The sequence below is a fragment of the Pleurodeles waltl genome, chromosome 7 (assembly GCF_031143425.1).
Source record: "Pleurodeles waltl isolate 20211129_DDA chromosome 7, aPleWal1.hap1.20221129, whole genome shotgun sequence".
Lineage (NCBI taxonomy): Eukaryota > Metazoa > Chordata > Amphibia > Caudata > Salamandridae > Pleurodeles > Pleurodeles waltl.
Window position 1 is genome coordinate 1,119,273,315 of NC_090446.1, and position 22,961 is coordinate 1,119,296,275.

The following is a 22,961-nucleotide window of genomic DNA, read 5'->3' on the forward strand; positions in this document are numbered from 1 at the left end:
ATGGTGGACATCTGCACACATGGATGCCACAGGGGCAACTATACCTTTACTTGGCACTCTGCTGAGGTGGGGTAGAGTGCCACATGGCCTGCATTACGGAGGGGCCTTGCCTACCGAACTCGCCCTGGCCTAGGGAAACCCACAGCCCACCTCCCCCACCCAGACACCTCCACTGCACGCAAAGTCAGCTGAATGAGAGTGTACTCACCCCCTTGTGTCTGCTGTGATGCCCTCAAGCACCCATCCAACTCCGGGTAGGCCACCGCCAGGATCCGGAACATCAGGGGGATCATGGTGCGACGGGCACCCCTCCCACGTTGGGAGGCCATCCCCAGCTGAGCCTCCGCCGTCTTCTTGCTGCAGCGGCGAATGTCTTCCCATCTTTTCCAGCAGTGGGTGCCCCGTCTCTGGTGGGCCCCTAGGGTCTGGACCTCCTTGGCGATGGCACGCCAGATGTCCCTCTTCTGGTGGGCGCTGACCTACATGACATGCACAAGGAAAGAGGAACAGTCATTACCAACTGCACCGTCGATGTGAGTGGCCCCCTCCCTACTCTGGCCATGTGACCCATTCATTCCCATGCATTAATGTTCTATGAACTCGGCCCCCTTCCCTCTTCCAACCAGCCCTCTTCACCCAGGCCTAGCCCATACAACGTGCTCCCTGTGTACTAACCTGTTGGTCTGGAGGACCGTAGAGTAGCGTGTACTGGGGGAGGACCCCGTCTACCAGTTTCTCCAACTCCTGTGCATTGAAGGCAGGGGCCCTTTCCCCAGACGCAGCAGCCATCGTCGCTTCCAGACCGAGGTCACAGCAGCACTTGCAGTGTAGGTCCTCTCCTGTCGAAGGTCAGGTATCTAGTGATTGAACAGATAGAAAATGGCGGTGACGTCCGTGGCGGTGACGTCTGCAGCGGTGCGCATCATCACCGCCGGTGCACCTGTTCATTGGCCCCTGGGACCCATAGGGTCCTATGTCAACCAATGCAGCATTGCGCCGCGGTCTACGACCGCCTACCGCGACAGTGTGCAACGCCAGCGCAGTTACCCCACAATCCCATTGTCCCAGTTTAGAGGTCAGGCAGATGCCATTTCAGGGACCCACATGGCTTAATTTACCTCTGCGTCACACATAGCTAGGCCACACTCAACACACATACAGGAAGGGTTTTGTGAGTGGTGTAGTCTTGTGTGTAACTGTGGGTACATACCTGGAGGAATAATGACTGATTTGTCGCTGTTGTCCTTCGTAGGCACCGTCAGCTGGGACATGTGAGAAGATGGCGGAATCCTCCGGTGTACCGACCGCTGGTGGACCTGTTGACAATGGAAGAGCGACATGTCATTGTCACCTACCGGTTTGACCGTGCCACAATCCAGGAACCATGTACCCAGTTGGAGCCAGACCTGATGTCACCAATCTGCCATCCGACTGGAATCCCCCCTGATGTGCAGGTGCTGTCAGTGCTCCATTTCCTTGCTAGTGGGTCTTTTCAGACAACAGTGGCCATGGCATCAGGGATGTCCCAACCTATGTTTTCCAACGTGCTGTCCAGAGTGTTGTCTGCCCTGCTGAAACACGTAAGGAGATACATCATTTTCCCTGAGGTGGCAGATTTGCCTGCAGTTAAAGGTGACTTCTATGCCCTTGGACATATCCCCAATGTCATAGGTGCCATTGATGGGACCCATGTAGCTCTGGTCCCCCCCCCACAGGAGTGAACAGGTGTACAGGAACAGGAAGAGTTATCATTCTATGAATGTTCAGATGGGCTGTTTGTTAGACCAGTACATCTCGCAGGTAAATGCTATGTTCCCTGGCTCAGTGCATGACGCCTACATCCTGCGAAATAGCAGCATCCCTGATATGATGGGTCAACTCCAGAGGCACCGTGTGTGGCTATTGGGGGACTCTGGTTACCCCAACCTGTCCTGGCTATTGACCCCAGTGAGGAATCCCAGGGCAGAGGAACGCTACAATGAGACCCATGGGCAGACTAGGAGGGTGATTGAACGCACCTTTGGCCTCCTGAAGGCCAGGTTCAGGTGCCTCCATATGACAGGTGGTTCCCTATTCTACTCACCGAAGAAGGTGTGCCAGATCATCATCGCCTGCTCGAAGCTTCATAATTTGGCTTTGCGACGCCAGGTGCCTTTTCTGCAGGCGGATGATCCAGATGACGGTGTTGTAGCAGCTGTGGAGCCTGTGGAGCCTGTGGAGCCTGTGGACAGTGATGAGGAGGAAGCTGAGGAAGAAGACAACGACAACAGGGAGTCAGTCATACAGCAATATTTCCAGTGACACACAGGTGAGAACATTTTCATTTTTACCATTACATTAACTTTCACACGTCTACTTCTATCCTGTCTGTTGATTTCAACCAGCATTTGGTAACTGAGTTGTACCTTTCCATTACGGTTTCACAGGTGTAGTTACCAACGTGTCATCTGCTTGCATCCTTCAAGGACTTGTGATGTGTGACATAGGTATGTTAGCTTTACAATAGGAAACGCATTATGGCACTGTCATTGATAATACATATTTACTAAATCACAGACTGACTCCAGATTGTTTTGTGTTTCAAGGGTGTTTATTGAAGTGCTCAGAAATGGGAGGGGGTTGTAAAATGAGGATGGGTGATGGCGGAGGAATGTCCATGGCAGAGTCCAGTCTATTAGTCTCACACGTGGGTGGGTGCTGTGCTGGTGTTACCAGAGGGTGGAAGGTCGGTGTTGGGCTGTGCCTGTGCAAGGGGAACCGACTGTCCCGAGGCCCACGATGGTCCGGGCTGGTCATCAGGATCCAGTAGGGCAGAGCTGCTATTGTCACTGTGGGCCTCTTCTGGGGGTGGAGTGGTGTTGTCTGGACCCTCTGGTGTGGTGACGGTCCTTCGGGTTCCTGCAGGGGCATAAGAGCATGATTATTGCATGTGTGTGTGTAATGGTGTGCAATGGGTGGGTGAGCGTGTACCCCAGTGCAAGCATTCCTGTGTGGGAGCTTGTGTGATGGTGGTTTAGGGGGTTGTATGGGTATGTGCAGTGGGCATGCTTTAGTGCTGGGTGTCCATGCTTAGTTGTGTCATGCAGGGCTTGGTGTTGGGATGGGTGGTTTGTGTTATGAGTACATTAGTGAGGAGTTGTAGTGATAGGGGAGGGGGTGAGGGTGGGGGTGTGTGAGAGCATGCAGGTAGAGTGGGGGATATGATAGTTAAGATTTGACTTACCAGTGTCCCATCCTCCACCGACTCCTCCGAGGCCCTCAGGATGCATGATGGTCAAGACTTGCTCCTCCCATGTTGTTAGTTGTGGGGGAGGAGGTGGGGGTCTGCCGCCAGTCCGCTGAACCATGATGTTGTGCCTGGAGACCGTTGAACGCACCTTCTCCCGTAGGTCGTTCCACCTCTTCCTGATGTCCTCCCTATTTCTTGGGTGCTGTCCCACGGCGTTGACCCTGTCCACGATTCTTCGCCATAGCTCCATCTTCCTGGCTATGGAGGTGTGCTGTACCTGTGAGCCAAATAGCTGTGGCTCTACCCGGATGATTTCCTCCACCATGACCCTGAGCTCCTCCTCGGGGAAGCGGGGGTGTCTTTGGCGTGACATGGGGTGGTGTGTGTGATGTGTGGGGCGGTGTGAGTGTTGATGTGTAGTGGTGTGTGGTGTTTTGTGCGTGGATGTGGTGTGGGTGATGGTGTTGTGTGCCTCTGTATGGTGGTGTTGTCTTGGCTGTGCTGTCTCTCTGGCCTTCGTTTCGAAATTGCGGTCATAGGGGTTTGTGGGTGATGTGGGTGTGTGTTTTATATTGTGTTGGATGTGTGGGAGTGGTGTGTGTATGTGTATCAGGTGTGTGTATTTTGAATTGTCCAATGTGGCGGTGTTTTGGAGATGTGTGTGTATTTTGAGCGCGGCGGTGTGTACCGCCAATGGAATACCGCGGTTGAAAGACCGCCGCGTGGATTCGTGGGTCGTAATAGCATGGGCGTGTTTCTGTTGGCATGGAGGTGGAGGTTTTGTTTTCGCCAGTTTAACACTAACCTTTGGTGCCGCGGAGTTGTGTGGGTGTCTGAATTTCGGTGGATTCCGAGATGTGTGTCATAATAGCTGTGGCGGTCTACCGCCGCCGCCGCAGTGTATTGGCGGTCTTCTGCACGGTGTTAAGCGCCTTTTACCGCCAATGTTGTAATGACCCCCTTTGCCTTTTCTGAACTTTGATGCTGAATTCTGATGCCTTGCTGACCGACTGATGTCCTTCCTGAGGACGAAGACTGACTCTGCTTGCTGATCCACTCTGAGGATAGGTATTATGAGCTAGGCTGTTGATTATTATGCCTATTTGCTTTTCCTTTTTAGGTACCAACTGCATTGTTTTGATAGAGCCATTGTTAGATGTTTTTCCAAATTTGTGTTACTAAATTGTTTTGCATGAAGCCCACCCAACATGCTGATGCTAATCTGGTGTTAGTCGAGGATCCTTACTAATGAAATTACCCTAGTAGGGATTAATGCTTGTTGAATTTCTCTGCTAAACTTTATGTATGTGATTACTTTGACGCAGTTGACTTTGTTACTGATTTGCACCATAACTTCAGAATGTGTTGTAGTTAAAGCTTTGATTAGATTACGTTTCTTTCACCGCTTTGGGCAGCCAGTATTGTTTCTGTATGTGTTTCATTTGATTTTGAGATTAATCTACATGACCTTAGCATTGTTAATATAGGGAAATAAATACTCTAACGTTTACTAAAGGTGTTGTTATTTATGACTGAAAGGTCATGGTGCGTGACAATTATTGACTCCATTGATTATTACTGTTGTTGATTATTGATTTTGTGTATTGGTTATTGATTATTGATTTGCATTTACTGGAGCTATGGTAAGAACATCTTAATTGCGAGTCAAAAGGTTCTTCAATCTATTCGCGTCCCCTTGTAAGTTTACTTATTAAGGTCAGACACGCTAACATGGTTGGTAGCAGAGGTAATGGTTAGTATCCTTAAGAGCTTATCATAGATGTCCGGTACAGAGTAACAAGTGTTAACGGAAATGGTAAGAGAGGCTAATGGTTTGTCTCCTTAAGAGCTCATCATAGACGTCCGATGCAGAATAACAGGTGTTAGCAGTATTGGTAAAGGGAGGTGAAGGTTCATCTCCCTAAGATCCTAGTGTAGATGTTCCCAGAGATGGTAACAGCTTGATGAGTTGGCCCTTTGAGAGCTCATTATTACTGAAATGTGAATTTTATTTTTCAATGCTGCTAATTGGAGAGAAAATGTTCCCTTAAGCCTGGAAATGACTTTCCAAGAATCCTGGATCCTGCTAATGGTTGTTTGAGGTTGTTCTCGGCGTTCTAATGACAGTGTGAATGAAGTAGGTTGCGCTTGCACAGCTTATGCAAATCGCAGGTGAATTGTGAGGTTTAAGAGGGTTTTAGGGAATTTGCGTACTCCAAATGAAGTTGCAGAAGGAGTGTGCATACTTCGCAGCGTGAGAGTAGGGAAGTCGTCAAACTTCACATGTGTGTGGCGCTTTGTGCTCTCAAATTGTTCACGTTGTTGTTGATGTACGGACCCTGTGTGGTCTACGACTCCAGAGTATATTGAACAAGTGTATGAGACTCTTGGTTTTATGTTGTAATCTGTCTGGTTTAGTAGGGTGATCGGGCGTGGTCGACAAGTCAGAGAGTGAGTAAAGTGAGTGAAAGACAAATTTCAACTGAGATCTAGGGTCCTATGTGCACCAGGACAGACCCATTGATCAGTTTTTTTTTTTTAAATAAGATTTTATTGAAGTTTTGCAACATAACAATAACGTTGATATAGTGATTACTCTACTTATATAACTGAGCCCCCCTTCCTCCCCTCATGCATCTCCGATTATGTGAAATAGTTCTCTGTTGGCGAGTCTCAGTAGGTTTAGCTGCTGTGGTTTTTTTCCCTTCTTTTGCAGAGCTTTATTGTTCAAGTGCCATGTTTGAGTCTGTGTCGGTGTCCGAGGTAGTTACATTTGCTTCTCTGGTAAGTGTTTTTGGGGATTCTAGTTTTTCCAGAATTGAGTCCCACTGCGCAGCGTCGTCTCTGGGTCTTTGCTCTCGAAATGCCTCGCGCAGTAGAACTGATCCTTCTGTGTCCGCCCATTTCTCGACTGCGTTTTGCCATCTGGTCAATTGTGGGCCTGCTGGGGACTTCCAGTTTGAGGTGATTTCGCGTCTTGCCAGGATTATGGCTAGGTCTATGAACTTGTTGGATATTTTAAGGGCTGATGGTCTTGGGAAATCCCCCAACAGGGCCGCTGTTGGAGAGTTATTCAGTGATCTTTCAGTGCAGGCTGATATTTTTGCAAAGATTCCCTCCCAGAATGCGTTGAGGCGAGGGCAGTTCCAGAGCATGTGTAGAAAGCCTGCTGTAGGTTCAGCGCATCTAGGGCATTTTGCGTTATTTGTACCATAGATTTTGAAGATCATTTGTGGGGTTAGATAAGTTCTGTGGAAGATGTACAGATTTATTAATTTGAACCTGGCATTTCTGGATACTGGATAAATACGTGATATGATCTGGTCCCATTGTGTTTCATCCCAGGTGGTGCCTAGTTCTGTTTGTCACTTGGATTTAAGTTTTACCAATGGCAGGCGTGTGCTAGCTTGTAGTGTTTTATATATTCCTGATATTACTCCTTTTTGATCCCCTAATGAGCATATGATTTTGCAACTGTTATGGGTGGGGCGTTCGAGGGTCCCTGTTCTCCAAGCTTTGTGGGTGATTTTGATGATGGCATTGTGGGTGATAAATAAACCGGGGGGGGGGAGTTGTATTGGTTTTGTAGTTCAGCGTAGGTGTACATTTTCCCTCCGTTGTATAGGTCTCCCAATTTAGTAATGTTATAAGATATCAATTTGTTGAGACCTGGGATGGCTTGTTTCCCTGAAATATTAGTCAGGCAGGACAGCGGGATTTCCGGTGTATATGGAGTTTTGATGTGTGAGTGTTTTAGGTATTGGGACCAGCAATGTCTGGGTGACTCCCATTCCATCGGAAGTCTATCTTTGGATTTCCAGGGGGTTCAGTAGAATTCCCGTTATTTTGTGTATATGGCAGTTTAAGGGGAGGCACAGTTCGGCAATGTTTCGGGGGTTGCATAGTAGTTTTGCAATCCATTGTAGTTGGCCTGCCCAGTAGTAGATTTCCATGTCCGGGGCTGCTAAGCCTCCCTCGGCTGTAGGTCTTTGGAGAGTTCGTATTGCTATTCTATGTCTGCTCTGGCCCCATATGAAGTTTGTTGACATGGTCTCTATTTCTTTGAATGTTGATTTTGGGATTATGAGTGGGATAGTTGAAAAATAGTATAGCAATCTAGGCAGCACTATCATTTTAAGGAGAGAAATTCTGCCTGTGACTGTTAGAGGTAGTGTTTCCCAGAAGCGCATGCTAGTTCTAATCCCTATAAGTGCTCCCTGTATGTTTCCTTCTAGCAGATCGTTTACTGAGTGATAGATCTTTACTCCTAGGTATTTAAAAGTGTTAGGGGACCATGGAAGACCTCTTGTATTGGTGGGTTCTGTGGTGTCAGCGTGCAGTGGAAAAATGGATGATTTCCTCCAGTTAATCCGGAGTCCAGAAGCAGCTCCGTAATTGTCGAGCATACTCATGGCCCCTGGTTGTTCCGTCTCTAAGTTTTGTAGGAAGAGTAGCATGTCATCTGCGTACAGAGCGATGTGATGAGTCCAGTTGTTAATTGGGATACCCTTATAGTGGGAGCCGGGTCCAGCCATTTGGGCTAGTGGTTCTATTGCAATTGCAAATAGAAGGGGGGACAGTGGGCATCCTTGCCTGGTACCCCTTCCAACCTGTAGCAGGGGGGATATGTAGTTGCCTGTTCTTACTCTTGCGGTGGGATTAGTATATAGCAGTTTGGTCCATTTTACGAACCCTTCACCCAGTCCCATTTTCAGCATGGCTTGTTCTAGATAGTCCCATCTCAGACTATTGAATGCTTTCTCTATGTCAACCGAAATGATTGCTGCCATAGGTATATTTGGGGGCAAGGAGTGAAGTATTGATGTTAGGCGTCTAATATTTTGGGATGTGCTGCGTTTGGGTATGAAGCCTGATTGGTCTTGGTGTATCAGTGAGGTCATGTGGGGGAGCAGTCTGTCGGCTTAGATACGGCTAAGTATTTTATAGTCTATATTGTGCACGGATAAGGGGCGGTAAGAGCGGACTTCTGTGTCGGGTCTATCCGGTTTCAGCAATGGGATCATAATGGCTACGTTAGTCGATTGAGGTAGAACATTGCTATCCCATGCTTCTGCGTATAATGTGCAGAGGTGGGGGGCTAGCAGGTCTTGGTACTGATGGTAAAATTCTAGTGGAAGCCCATCTGCTCCTGGAACTTTGCCCCTTGCCATGCTTTGGATGGCTGTTTTTATTTCAGTAATTGTTATAGGTAGTGCTAGAGATGACTTTATTTCTGCATCTAGGCTGGGGGTGGAGAGGGCTTCCAATTCGCGTAACTGGGTGGTGGTCAATGTTTCCAAGGGGGGTGCATATAGATCAGCATAGTAATCATGGAAGACGGCATTTATCTGTTTTTGAGTATATACCTGTGTGCCTTGCGAATTTTCGATTTCGACTATGGTGGTTTGTTTTTTGGGGGGTGGTTGCGCGAACCAGGCTAGTAGAGCGCTAGCTTTGTCCCCTTCTGCGTGCTGTCTGGTTAGGTATTGTTTGTAATCAAAGCGAGCGAGTTTGGTGCTTGCTTTGCAGATTTTTGTCCTGGTTGCTACCAGCGTGGGGTGTAAGTCAGGTTGTGCGGGGCGCCTTCTTTCTAGGTCTCTAAGAGATTCTTCCAATTATAAAAGTTCTGCCTCTATTGATTTTCGGACACCTATGTTTTCGGCAATGCTCTTGCCCCGGATCACTATTTTAAAAGTCTCCCATTCGATGGATCTAGTGGATGCGGTTCCTCCATTGATTTTAAAAAATTCCCCTATGGCTATGTGTAGTGTGTTTTTGAGCGCTTCGTCTTCGAGCATTTCTACTCTAAGGCGCCATGCTGGTATTGTGGGCTTTTCTCTGCCCCAGGATAGAGTAGATGACAGGGGGTAGTGATCTGATATCGTTCTACTAAGGTATTCAGCTGCAATCATGTCGCTCTGTATTTCGGGAGACACCAGAATGGTGTCAAGTCTAACGTGTAGGTTGTGTACTGGTGAGTATTATGAGTAGTCCCTTGACTGTGGGTTAGTTGTTCTCCAGCTATCTATTAATTGCCAGTGTTGTTGCCATTCTACGAACTGCTTTACAGTTTTCAGTGATTGGGATTGTGATATTGGTGGGTGCGATCTGTCTAGAGTGTTATTAGCTATGCAGTTGAAGTCCCCCCCTATTATGTTTATGCCTGCCAGCAGAAGGCCTATTTCTAGTGACAGTTTGTCCAGGAATTTACTTTGGCCGTGATTTGGCGCGTATATACTTCCTATGGTTATTTCTCTTCCTCCTAGTCTCCCGTTTATCACTGCGTACCTTCCCTCATTGTCAATGCTCTTATGAAGTATTTGGATGGGGACCCCAGGGCGGATCCATATCTAGCGTAAGCGGAATAGTTAGTGGCTATTATTTGACCCCTCCATCTTTTGCTAAGGGCTTTGACTTCCTGTTCTGTGAGGTGGGTTTCTTGTAGTAGGGCTATATGGATTCCTCTACGCTTGAGGTAGTTGTGGACTTTATATTGTTTGGACATGTTATTTAGGCCTCTTACATTCCTGGTTATTATTTTATACTGTGTCGTCATTGACTAGATTGATCTGTATTACATTGACAGGATTAGATGTGTGCTCTGCGGTGTGTGTGGTCAGGTTTAGTGACCTATGTTTGGTTTGAGCTCACCCAACTATTGTGGTTGTGTTTGCATGAGTTATTCCCTCCCCAACACTAACAAAGTTTTTCCCCAACTCCCTCTCCCCAGGACCGGATAATAAAACTTTCCCCATCCAAAAAATTTAACTTGTCTTATGACCTATTGGTGGTGGGAGGTGCGCCAGGGCCGAGAGCTTACACTCCAGGTCGGTTCCAGGGCCCGGCAGAGGTATATCTGTAGCCCTTAGTGGATTATTCAAAGTTTATTATTTACTTTTGGTTGCGTGTCGGGTTCTTCTCGGAGAGGGCCGTGTGCTAGTGAAGATCAGATGGTAGTTTAAGTTTGCTGTGTCCGATTCAAGAGGTATTAGATGATTTCTTCTGCTGTTCTGGGGGTGATTTTTGGGAGGTCAGTGCAGGTGTCTTGCGAAGAGACGGAGAAGCTCCCACAGCTTGAGTCATGGTCTGAGGCATCTCCTGAGGCTTGTGAGTCATGTAAGGTTCTTTTGCTCAGGTTTGTTGCTGTGTCTATTGCCTCGCGCATTTCCTTGAAGGATTGGTGTCTAGGGGGTGCTATATCCAGTACTCTATTGGTGGATCTACCTCGTCTTTTGCCAACTGTGCGGGAGGACCTACTCTGTGTACTTGACGGTGTGAAGTTAAGAGTTTCCATCCAGTCTCCTGCGAGCTGTGGGTTTGAGAAAACGTGTGTCTTGCCATCGTGTTCGACTCTCAGTTTAGCTGGGAATAGCATTGCATATTTGATGCCTTTTTCACGCAGGGTGCGTTTACAGTCATTATATGAGGCCCTCAGGGATTGGGTTTCTTTGGTAAAGTCAGGGAATATCATAATACGCTGGTTATTTAGTGTGATTTCCCCCTTGGTGCGGGCTTGCGATAGGATATAGTCCCTGTCCTTAAAGTGCAGTAGTTTGGCTATGATTGGGCGAGGTCTGGTTCCCGGTGGAGGGGGTCTGCCGGGGACCCGGTGGGCTCTTTCGACCGCAAAAAATGCTGATAGGCCTTCGGAAGGGATGGTGTCTTTGATCCAGTTTTCTAAAAATGTTCCCATGTTTGCCGTGGAAGACTCCGACCCCTCCGGCACTCCGGTTAGTCTCAGGTTGTTCCTGCGGGAGCAGTTTTCCGCATCCTCTGCTCTGGGGTCCAGTGTTTTGATTCTTGCTGCGAGCTCGGCCGTCTCTATGGTTGTTGTTTTTTGAGTTGACGTCACCAGGTTTAGTGTTTTCTCTGCAGTTCCTACCCTTTCTGTTAATTTGCGATGGTCATCTCGTAATGGTGATAAGTCCACGGTTAGATTACCTATTTTCTGTTCAAGAACTTCACGAGATTCTCTTATAGCCTGCAGGAGTGTGTCCAAGATTGTTTCTTGTTGAGTTGGTGTGGTCTTGGGATCCAGATGAGGAGGTTGTCCGGGCATCTTGTTGGTCATCGGTTCTTCTTGGTCTTGTCCTTCTCGTTTTTGGGGTTTGCCCATTTTGATGTTCTTTTCGTTGGGTGGCGTGTGAGAAGAAACCCGGCCGTGGCGACTGTCCTGGGCCCACGCGAATGGGTGCCGTTGCCGGGTGATTCAGGTGTGGTGCGGTTTCAGGTCGGGGATTATTGGGCAACGATTTCAATCTGCGATAGGGAGAGCGATCTACATCCCGTTCATCGCCGCTGTGTTCTTTGCCGGGTTTCAAGCGCAACACGGGCCCCTGGTGATGGGTATCCTTTTGTATGTGAGTCTCCATCCATTGATCAGTTTAGAGTAAAATGTGCGGGTTGAATTTTGCTTGCGAATCTGGGAGACCGAGAAAGAAGGAGTAGCTGTAAGTGCGGGAAGAGCCATCAGTGAAAAATCCGTAAGGTTTCTGAAGCGATTGGGTTACCTTTCCTGTAGTAAACCAGCAGATTTTGTTTTTGTTTTTTGGTTTTTGATTAGTGCTCGCAATTTTTGCATTAATTCATGTGAATCAGAGTTGGGAGAACGAGCCACAAGACTTTGTAACGAGTGTGACATCATTGGAGCTTCCTGATTTGATTTTGAATAACAAAAAGATAGAAAAGATTACATTTTTCAAAGCTTTAAAAAGTGCCTTAAGGGGAGCTACGTATATTACGATTGTAGGCACGGCTACACTGCCAGAAGGTACACCAGCTTACATTGTAATGGAAGAGAAGGGTGTTGCGCCATGTCTTTGCCTAAAGCAATGGTGCAAATTGACAGAGAAGGATGGGAACTTAGCATTTCGGAAAATTTGGGACGTTCAATTTGAGGGTTTTGGAGCATTTAAGGATGGTGCTATATGATTCGAAGCCCCTTCTGAGACCAACACAGTTTGAGGCATTAGCAAATTTGGGAGTTAGTAGCCAGACAGCAACAGCAACAGAAATTCGAGAGGAGGATGAGAAAGGCAGAAAAGACTTTAGCAGAGGCTAGATGGGACAGTGTTCAGAGAGTTTAGAGGATGTAGACTTTGCCCGGAATTAAGTTTTTTCCAGCAATTACGCAGGATAATGAGAAGTAAGGAAGGAAAGCTACTAGGAAGACTAATAGAAGTCCGTCCGAGAGTAGGAAGGCTAAAAAGTCTTCAACAGTGGAGGAGGAATCAGATGATGATGAGTTTATTACACAGTTATTGAGAGATCGCCCACCACCATATACAGTACATGAGAGTGGTCCAAGTACCAGTGCTGATCCGACAGCCCCGACACAGATTAATGGGACAATAGTGCCAGCCTGACACAGAATGCGATGCAGAATGGTCTTAACGTGCCTACTACTCCTGTAGTGCAAAATCAGATGCAACTGCCACAGGTTCTGAGAATTTATCCTGATGTGTCCATTATGGAAACAACTTCGAACTTAATGGTGCCAATGGGACAGGTTTTCCCGAGACTGATGTCAGTTCAGACTGAACCAACTCCAATTTTACTGCCCCATGTGCAGCTGCAGGTAATGCCAAGATTCACTCCCGTAACAGGGATACTGTCAGATATGACTCTGAGTGTAAGTGCCAGCACAGCCCCAGATGCTATATCGCTACGTATTACTGTTGGTCCAGAGGTACCCTTATTTGCACAGAAGAAACCTACTGTAGGTGAACAGGGAACCATGTCCCAGAGTAGAATGAGGGGAAGACACAATGAGAATGCTTGAGTAGTCTCTCCATTGCTAGACATTAGTCCATTTGTAACACTTCCAGATACTATGGCAGGGTCGAACGTTAGTCAGAATTTGAAATTATTGACACCGCAGACCCCGAATGTCATTGCATAGCAGGTGCCACCGGTCCAAGCAAGCAACATTTCGTTGCAAGGTTTGAAAGCTCTGCAGTTGACTGAATGGTTAGACAAGCTGAATAACCCACAGAGTGCTCCGAAGGAAGAGGAATATTTGCATTGTGCGAGGCTAAGCATGGAAGCGGATGAACTCATTGAGGGAACTATGGGTGTGAATAGGTTAGAATCCTACACAGGGGCAGAGTTGAGATATTTGTGCCCGAAAATTACGAGAGAAGTGAGCAATGTGCATCAGAAACTAGCAGACTTGGCAGAGAAGTACGCCATAGAAATTGAGAAAACAAAGCATTTGAAAAGGAGTTATAGATTAGATTTTGAGGCGAAAGATTTTGAACATATGAGATCTACCGGAATTAAGGCACAACTTAAGGAATTGCTTCAAAGTGCTCAGACCTGGAGAGCATTAGACAAATGGGAAGGGAGATGGGTAAAGAAAAGAGACAAGAGAAAAAGGGATTCTTTGGTGCAGACTGCAAATGTGCAGCATGATAAAGATCCAGTGAAAATTTTACCAATGAGAGAGATTCCAGTGGGGATTTAGTTCATGTACAGTGGAGCAGAAGTGACATTCTGTCATTTACAAATGATTATCCAAAATTGAGAGAAATGCCAGTAGAGAAGTATCAGCAGACAGACAGGTTTGTGAAACTTGCAAAGTGCCTATGGAGGACTTGAACACATTACTAGAGATAGTAGTTCCAGCTGATCTGTGGATTGAGTGTAAGAGGAGTGTAGATTGGCCAAGTGAACCGGAGAGAGACAAGAATACAGGTGCACCATCTCCTGAGGTAATGAAATATTACTGTAAGGTGACTGAGTTTTTGAAAACGAGAATTTCGCCCAAGAATATTGATTGGCAGAGGATTGACAGGACAGCTCAGGAAGCTGTTCAGATTTGTGGAAGGATTGAGACCCGAAATTAGGCAGATGATTAAGAGTCATTTGATTTGCTGGCAAGCAAAGCCGATTGATGTGATTTTGCTGTGTGCGAAATACTGTAGTGATGAGATTGAGTTGACGCAGAAAAAGTTGAAGGAGAAGGCGATGGTAATGCAGATCAAAGCAGTACAAACAGGGGTGCAAGGGAATTTTCTGCAGCAGTTACCACAGCAGCAGCAGGGAAACACGATGTTTCAGCCCCAGATGAGAGGTAGGGGTCGTGGAGGAAATATGAATCATGGTTCAGACTTAAGTACCATAGTGGTTAAGAATAAGGTGCAGGGAAGTGCCATGTCACATTTGCGGGGCCGTTGGACATTGGAAACTGGAGTGTCCGATGATGCTGCAGGAAGGTGTTGTTCAGCAGAATAATGACATCAACTCATTCCAGAATGTGACAGGACCGAGAGTGAGAGGTCCGAATCCAAATTTTCAGACTAATGTGAATCAAATGCAGAATTGTCAGCCCGTACAGCAGGTGCAAATGCCACGTATATAAATGTCACAATTACAGCCGATGCAACAGCAGGTTCCCATGGTACCTAGACAGCAAATTCAAATATCTCAAGCCCCGATGGAACAGCAACAGATGATGCTTTCTCCACAGGTCATAGGCAGAGGCTTAACCAAAGTAGTAACACAGGGCACTAATTCCCGTTAAACAGTGAGAATGGAATAAATAATGATTGGATGAGTGACAGTCTAGATGAGGAGCCGTGTGTGCTTGCAACCTCCTTACAAGTAGATCAAAGAGGACCCTATGTGAAGGGAAAGGTTTTGGGTCACAGAGTTTCATTCTTGGTTGACACAGGAGCTACTCGCTCTACAGTGAGAAGTGCAGAATTTCCAAATTTACACCTTTCAGGTAGAACAGTTCAGGTTGTGGGAGTAGCAAACCAGTATTTGACAAACCTGATTACAAATCCAGTTCAAGTTGAGAATGGCAACTTTTAGGGACTGCACAAATTTGCAGTCTGCGATTCAAGTCCCGTAACCCTACTGGGAAGAGACTTCATATGTAAAATGAAGTGTTCGAATACTTGTTCAAATGAGGGGATTGAAATCCAGATGAATAGTGATATCGAAGATGACCAAGCCCCAGAGATAGAAGGTGAAACTACAAATGAATAATACCCTCTGATTGAATTCTTCCCGATGTTCACAGTAAAAGAGCTTCATCCTGATTTGCAAGGAACGGTAAAGGAGAAAGTGTGGGATTTGACAGGAAAAGAAGTAGGTTTTATAAAGGGAGTTGAGCCAGTTAAAGTTACTGTGAAACTGAATGCAGTTTTCCCTCAACTTCCACAGTACCACATGCCGCAAAATGTCCTTTCAAAGGTTGCTCAGATAATTGCAGACTTTGTAAAGCAAGGAGTTCTGAAGGAAGTATTGAGTAGTCCATGTACTTCACTGATAATGGGGTTGCAGAAGCCCTGTGGGACTGTTCGAATTGTTCAGCATTTGAGAACTATAAATGAGATTGTGGTCAAATGTTGTCCCGTGGTGCCAAATCCAGCTGTGATAATGTTTCAGATTCCATGCAATGCTAAGTGGTTCACCGTCATTGATTTGTCACAAGCCTTCTTTTCTGTGCCTTTTCATGAGGATAGTCAATTTCTCTTTTGTTTCAAATTCCTGGATCGAGTTTACTGCTGGTGCAGAATTCCTCAAGGATTTTCAGAGTCACCTTCCATATTCAATCAGATCTTGAAAAATAATTTGGAGTCATTGGAATTGACTTTCCAATCGACCTTGGTGCAGGACATTGATGACTTGCTGATTGCGTCCAAAACAAGGGACATGTGCAAGTATGATACAAGTGCCCTGTTGAACCATTTGGGAAAGAATGGTCACAAAGTGTCTCCACTTAAATTGCAGTACTGTCAAAAAGTGGTGAAATATTTGGGTCATCAGATTGAGAAGGGTTCAAGAAAGATATCCAGAGAAAGGATTACAACCATATTGCAGATAAATCCCCCGACCACACAGAGAGATGTCAGGATGTTTTTAGGTATGGTAGGCTATTGTCACCAATGGATTCCACATCTTTCAGTCATTTTGAGACCATTGCAGAAGCTGACTCATAAGGAAGTCACTGATCCCATAGTGTTAGACCAGGCTGGAATGAAAGCGTTCACTGAATTGACAGAGATTCTGTGCAAGGCTCCAGCGTTGGGTATGCCTGATTACACAAAACCTTTCACATTGTTTTGTCATGATCATGATGAATGTTCTTTGTCTGTCTTGACAAGGTCCATGGAGGTGTAAATCGCACAGTAGCATAGTTTTCAGCTACTTTGGACCCAGTTGTTGCAGCCTTACTGGGTTGTTTGCATGCAGTTGCAGGAGTTGGTCAGAGCCTTACACAGTGTGAAGGCATTGTGATGGAACATTCCCTGACTGTAATGGTCCCTCACTCTATTTAGATTCTAATTACAAGGACGAAAACCCAATATTTGACTGGTGTGAGGTTGACCAGATATCAAACGAGAATTCTAGGGTCACCAAATCTTTAATTGAAAAGTTGTACAGTGCTGAACCCGGCAACCTTACTTCCAAATGAAAAGGTTGAAATTGAGAAAGTGGAAGATGTTGAGCATGAATGTCTTGAAGTGACTGACTTGTGCACAAAAGCGATGCCTGGCATTAGAGATACCCAATTGGAAGAAAATTACCAAATTATTATATTATATTTGATGCCTTTTTCACGCAGGGTGCGTTTACAGTCATTATATGAGGCCCTCAGGGATTGGGTTTCTTTGGTAAAGTCAGGGAATATCATAATACGCTGGTTATTTAGTGTGATTTCCCCCTTGGCGCGGGCTTGCGATAGGATATAGTCCCTGTCCTTAAAGTGCATTAGTTTGGCTATGATTGGGCGAGGTCTGGTTCCCGGTGGAGGGGGTCTGCCGGGGACCCGGTGGGCTCTTTCGACCGCAAAAAATGCTGATAGGCCTTCGGAAGGGATGGTGTCTTTGATCCAGTTTTCTAAAAATGTTCCCATGTTTGCCGTGGAAGACTCCGACCCCTCCGGCACTCCGGTTAGTCTCAGGTTGTTCCTGCGGGAGCAGTTTTCCGCATCCTGTGCTCTGGCCTCCAGTGTTTTGATTCTTGCTGCGAGCTCGGCCGTCTCTATGGTTGTTGTTTTTTGAGTTGACGTCACCAGGTTTAGTGTTTTCTCTGCAGTTCCTACCCTTTCTGTTAATTTGCGATGGTCATCTCGTAATGGTGATAAGTCCACGGTTAGATTACCTATTTTCTGTTCAAGAACTTCACGAGATTCTCTTATAGCCTGCAGGAGTGTGTCCAAGATTGTTTCTTGTTGAGTTGGTGTGGTCTTGGGATCCAGATGAGGAGGTTGTCCGGGCATCTTGTTGGTCATCGGTTCTTCTTGGTCTTGTCCTTCTCGTTTTTTGGGTTTGCCCATTTTGATGTTCTTATCGTTGGGTGGCGTGTGAGAAGAAACCCGGCCGTGGCGACTGTCCTGGGCCCACGCGAATGGGTGCCGTTGCCGGGTGATTCAGGTGTGGTGCGGTTTCAGGTCGGGGATTATTGGGCAACGATTTCAATCTGCGATAGGGAGAGCGATCTACATCCCGTTCATCGCCGCTGTGTTCTTTGCCGGGTTTCAAGCGCAACACGGGCCCCTGGTGATGGGTATCCTTTTGTATGTGAGTCTCCATCCATTGATCAGTTTAGAGTAAAATGTGCGGGTTGAATTTTGCTTGCGAATCTGGGAGACCGAGAAAGAAGGAGTAGCTGTAAGTGCGGGAAGAGCCATCAGTGAAAAATCCGTAAGGTTTCTGAAGCGATTGGGTTACCTTTCCTGTAGTAAACCAGCAGATTTTGTTTTTGTTTTTTGGTTTTTGATTAGTGCTCGCAATTTTTGCATTAATTCATGTGAATCAGAGTTGGGAGAACAAGCCACAAGACTTTGTAACGAGTGTGACATCATTGGAGCTCCTGATTTGATTTTGAATAACAAAAAGATAGAAAAGATTACATTTTTCAAAGCTTTAAAAAGTGCCTTAAGGGGAGCTACGTATATTACGATTGTAGGCACGGCTACACTGCCAGAAGGTACACCAGCTTACATTGTAATGGAAGAGAAGGGTGTTGCGCCATGTCTTTGCCTAAAGCAATGGTGCAAATTGACAGAGAAGGATGGGAACTTAGCATTTCGGAAAATTTGGGACGTTCAATTTGAGGGTTTTGGAGCATTTAAGGATGGTGCTATATGAATCGAAGCCCCTTCTGAGACCAACACAGTTTGAGGCATTAGCAAATTTGAGAGTTAGTAGCCAGACAGCAACAGCAACAGAAATTCGAGAGGAGGATGAGAAAGGCAGAAAAGACTTTAGCAGAGGCTAGATGGGACAGTGTTCAGAGAGTTTAGAGGATGTAGACTTTGCCCGGAATTAAGTTTTTTCCAGCAATTACGCAGGATAATGAGAAGTAAGGAAGGAAAGCTACTAGGAAGACTAATAGAAGTCCGTCCGAGAGAAGGAAGGCTAAAAAGTCTTCAACAGTGGAGGAGGAATCAGATGATGATGAGTTTATTACACAGTTGTTGAGAGATCGCCCACCACCATATACAGTACATGAGAGTGGTCCAAGTACCAGTGCTGATCCGACAGCCCCGACACAGATTAATGGGACAATAGTGCCAGCCTGACACAGAATGCGATGCAGAATGGTCTTAACGTGCCTACTACTCCTGTAGTGCAAAATCAGATGCAACTGCCACAGGTTCTGAGAATTTATCCTGATGTGTCCATTATGGAAACAACTTCGAACTTAATGGTGCCAATGGGACAGGTTTTCCCGAGACTGATGTCAGTTCAGACTGAACCAACTCCAATTTTACTGCCCCATGTGCAGCTGCAGGTAATGCCAAGATTCACTCCCGTAACAGGGATACTGTCAGATATGACTCTGAGTGTAAGTGCCAGCACAGCCCCAGATGCTATATCGCTACCTATTACTGTTGGTCCAGAGGTACTCTTATTTGCACAGAAGAAACCTACTGTAGGTGAACAGGGAACCATGTCCCAGAGTAGAATGAGGGGAAGACACAATGAGAATGCTTGAGTAGTCTCTCCATTGCTAGACATTAGTCCATTTGTAACACTTCCAGATACTATGGCAGGGTCGAACGTTAGTCAGAATTTGAAATTATTGACACCGCAGACCCCGAATGTCATTGCATAGCAGGTGCCACCGGTCCAAGCAAGCAACATTTCGTTGCAAGGTTTGAAAGCTCTGCAGTTGACTGAATGGTTAGACAAGCTGAATAACCCACAGAGTGCTCTGAAGGAAGAGGAATATTTGCATTGTGCGAGGCTAAGCATGGAAGCGGATGAACTCATTGAGGGAACTATGGGTGTGAATAGGTTAGAATCCTACACAGAGGCAGAGTTGAGATATTTGTGCCCGAAAATTACGAGAGAAGTGAGCAATGTGCATCAGAAACTAGCAGACTTGGCAGAGAAGTACGCCATAGAAATTGAGAAAACAAAGCATTTGAAAAGGAGTTATAGATTAGATTTTGAGGCGAAAGATTTTGAACATATGAGATCTACCGGAATTAAGGCACAACTTAAGGAATTGCTTCAAAGTGCTCAGACCTGGAGAGCATTAGACAAATGGGAAGGGAGATGGGTAAAGAAAAGAGACAAGAGAAAAAGGGATTCTTTGGTGCAGACTGCAAATGTGCAGCATGATAAAGATCCAGTGAAAATTTTACCAATGAGAGAGATTCCAGTGGGGATTTAGTTCATGTACAGTGGAGCAGAAGTGACATTCTGTCATTTACAAATGATTATCCAAAATTGAGAGAAATGCCAGTAGAGAAGTATCAGCAGACAGACAGGTTTGTGAAACTTGCAAAGTGCCTATGGAGGACTTGAACACATTACTAGAGATAGTAGTTCCAGCTGATCTGTGGATTGAGTGTAAGAGGAGTGTAGATTGGCCAAGTGAACCGGAGAGAGACAAGAATACAGGTGCACCATCTCCTGAGGTAATGAAATATTACTGTAAGGTGACTGAGTTTTTGAAAACGAGAATTTCGCCCAAGAATATTGATTGGCAGAGGAGTGACAGGACAGCTCAGGAAGCTGTTCAGATTTGTGGAAGGATTGAGACCCGAAATTAGGCAGATGATTAAGAGTCATTTGATTTGCTGGCAAGCAAAGCCGATTGATGTGATTTTGCTGTGTGCGAAATACTGTAGTGATGAGATTGAGTTGAAGCAGAAAAAGTTGAAGGAGAAGGCGATGGTAATGCAGATCAAAGCAGTACAAACAGGGGTGCAAGGGAATTTTCTGCAGCAGTTACCACAGCAGCAGCAGGGAAACACGATGTTTCAGCCCCAGATGAGAGGTAGGGGTCGTGGAGGAAATATGAATCATGGTTCAGACTTAAGTACCATAGTGGTTAAGAATAAGGTGCAGGGAAGTGCCATGTCACATTTGCGGGGCCGTTGGACATTGGAAACTGGAGTGTCCGATGATGCTGCAGGAAGGTGTTGTTCAGCAGAATAATGACATCAACTCATTCCAGAATGTGACAGGACCGAGAGTGAGAGGTCCGAATCCAAATTTTCAGACTAATGTGAATCAAATGCAGAATTGTCAGCCCGTACAGCAGGTGCAAATGCCACGTATATAAATGTCACAATTACAGCCGATGCAACAGCAGGTTCCCATGGTACCTAGACAGCAAATTCAAATATCTCAAGCCCCGATGGAACAGCAACAGATGATGCTTTCTCCACAGGTCATAGGCAGAGGCTTAACCAAAGTAGTAACACAGGGCACTAATTCCCGTTACACAGTGAGAATGGAATAAATAATGATTGGATGAGTGACAGTCTAGATGAGGAGCCGTGTGTGCTTGCAACCTCCTTACAAGTAGATCAAAGAGGACCCTATGTGAAGGGAAAGGTTTTGGGTCACAGAGTTTCATTCTTGGTTGACACAGGAGCTACTCGCTCTACAGTGAGAAGTGCAGAATTTCCAAATTTACACCTTTCAGGTAGAACAGTTCAGGTTGTGGGAGTAGCAAACCAGTATTTGACAAACCTGATTACAAATCCAGTTCAAGTTGAGAATGGCAACTTTTAGGGACTGCACAAATTTGCAGTCTGCGATTCAAGTCCTGTAACCCTACTGGGAAGAGACTTCATATGTAAAATGAAGTGTTCGAATACTTGTTCAAATGAGGGGATTGAAATCCAGATGAATAGTGATATCGAAGATGACCAAGCCCCCGAGATAGAAGGTGAAACTACAAATGAATAATACCCTCTGATTGAATTCTTCCCGATGTTCACAGTAAAAGAGCTTCATCCTGATTTGCAAGGAACGGTAAAGGAGAAAGTGTGGGATTTGACAGGAAAAGAAGTAGCTTTTATAAAGGGAGTTGAGCCAGTTAAAGTTACTGTGAAACTGAATGCAGTTTTCCCTCAACATCCACAGTACCACATGCCGCAAAATGTCCTTTCAAAGGTTGCTCAGATAATTGCAGACTTTGTAAAGCAAGGAGTTCTGAAGGAAGTATTGAGTAGTCCATGTACTTCACTGATAATGGGGTTGCAGAAGCCCTGTGGGACTGTTCGAATTGTTCAGCATTTGAGAACTATAAATGAGATTGTGGTCAAATGTTGTCCCGTGGTGCCAAATCCAGCTGTGATAATGTTTCAGATTCCATGCAATGCTGAGTGGTTCACCGTCATTGATTTGTCACAAGCCTTCTTTTCTGTGCCTTTTCATGAGGATAGTCAATTTCTCTTTTGTTTCAAATTCCTGGATCGAGTTTACTGCTGGTGCAGAATTCCTCAAGGATTTTCAGAGTCACCTTCCATATTCAATCAGATCTTGAAAAATAATTTGGAGTCATTGGAATTGACTTTCCAATCGACCTTGGTGCAGGACAATGATGACTTGCTGATTGCGTCCAAAACAAGGGACATGTGCAAGTATGATACAAGTGCCCTGTTGAACCATTTGGGAAAGAATGGTCACAAAGTGTCTCCACTTAAATTGCAGTACTGTCAAAAAGTGGTGAAATATTTGGGTCATCAGATTGAGAAGGGTTCAAGAAAGATATCCAGAGAAAGGATTACAACCATATTGCAGATAAATCCCCCGACCACACAGAGAGATGTCAGGATGTTTTTAGGTATGGTAGGCTATTGTCACCAATGGATTCCACATCTTTCAGTCATTTTGAGACCATTGCAGAAGCTGACTCATAAGGAAGTCACTGATCCCATAGTGTTAGACCAGGCTGGAATGAAAGCGTTCACTGAATTGACAGAGATTCTGTGCAAGGCTCCAGCGTTGGGTATGCCTGATTACACAAAACCTTTCACATTGTTTTGTCATGATCATGATGAATGTTCTTTGTCTGTCTTGACAAGGTCCATGGAGGTGTAAATCGCACAGTAGCATAGTTTTCAGCTACTTTGGACCCAGTTGTTGCAGCCTTACTGGGTTGTTTGCATGCAGTTGCAGGAGTTGGTCAGAGCCTTACACAGTGTGAAGGCATTGTGATGGAACATTCCCTGACTGTAATGGTCCCTCACTCTATTTAGATTCTAATTACAAGGACGAAAACCCAATATTTGACTGGTGTGAGGTTGACCAGATATCAAACGAGAATTCTAGGGTCACCAAATCTTTCATTGAAAAGATGTACAGTGCTGAACCCGGCAACCTTACTTCCAAATGAAAAGGTTGAAATTGAGAAAGTGGAAGATGTTGAGCATGAATGTCTTGAAGTGACTGACTTGTGCACAAAAGCGATGCCTGGCATTAGAGATACCCAATTGGAAGAAAATTACCAAATTATTTTTGTTGATGGT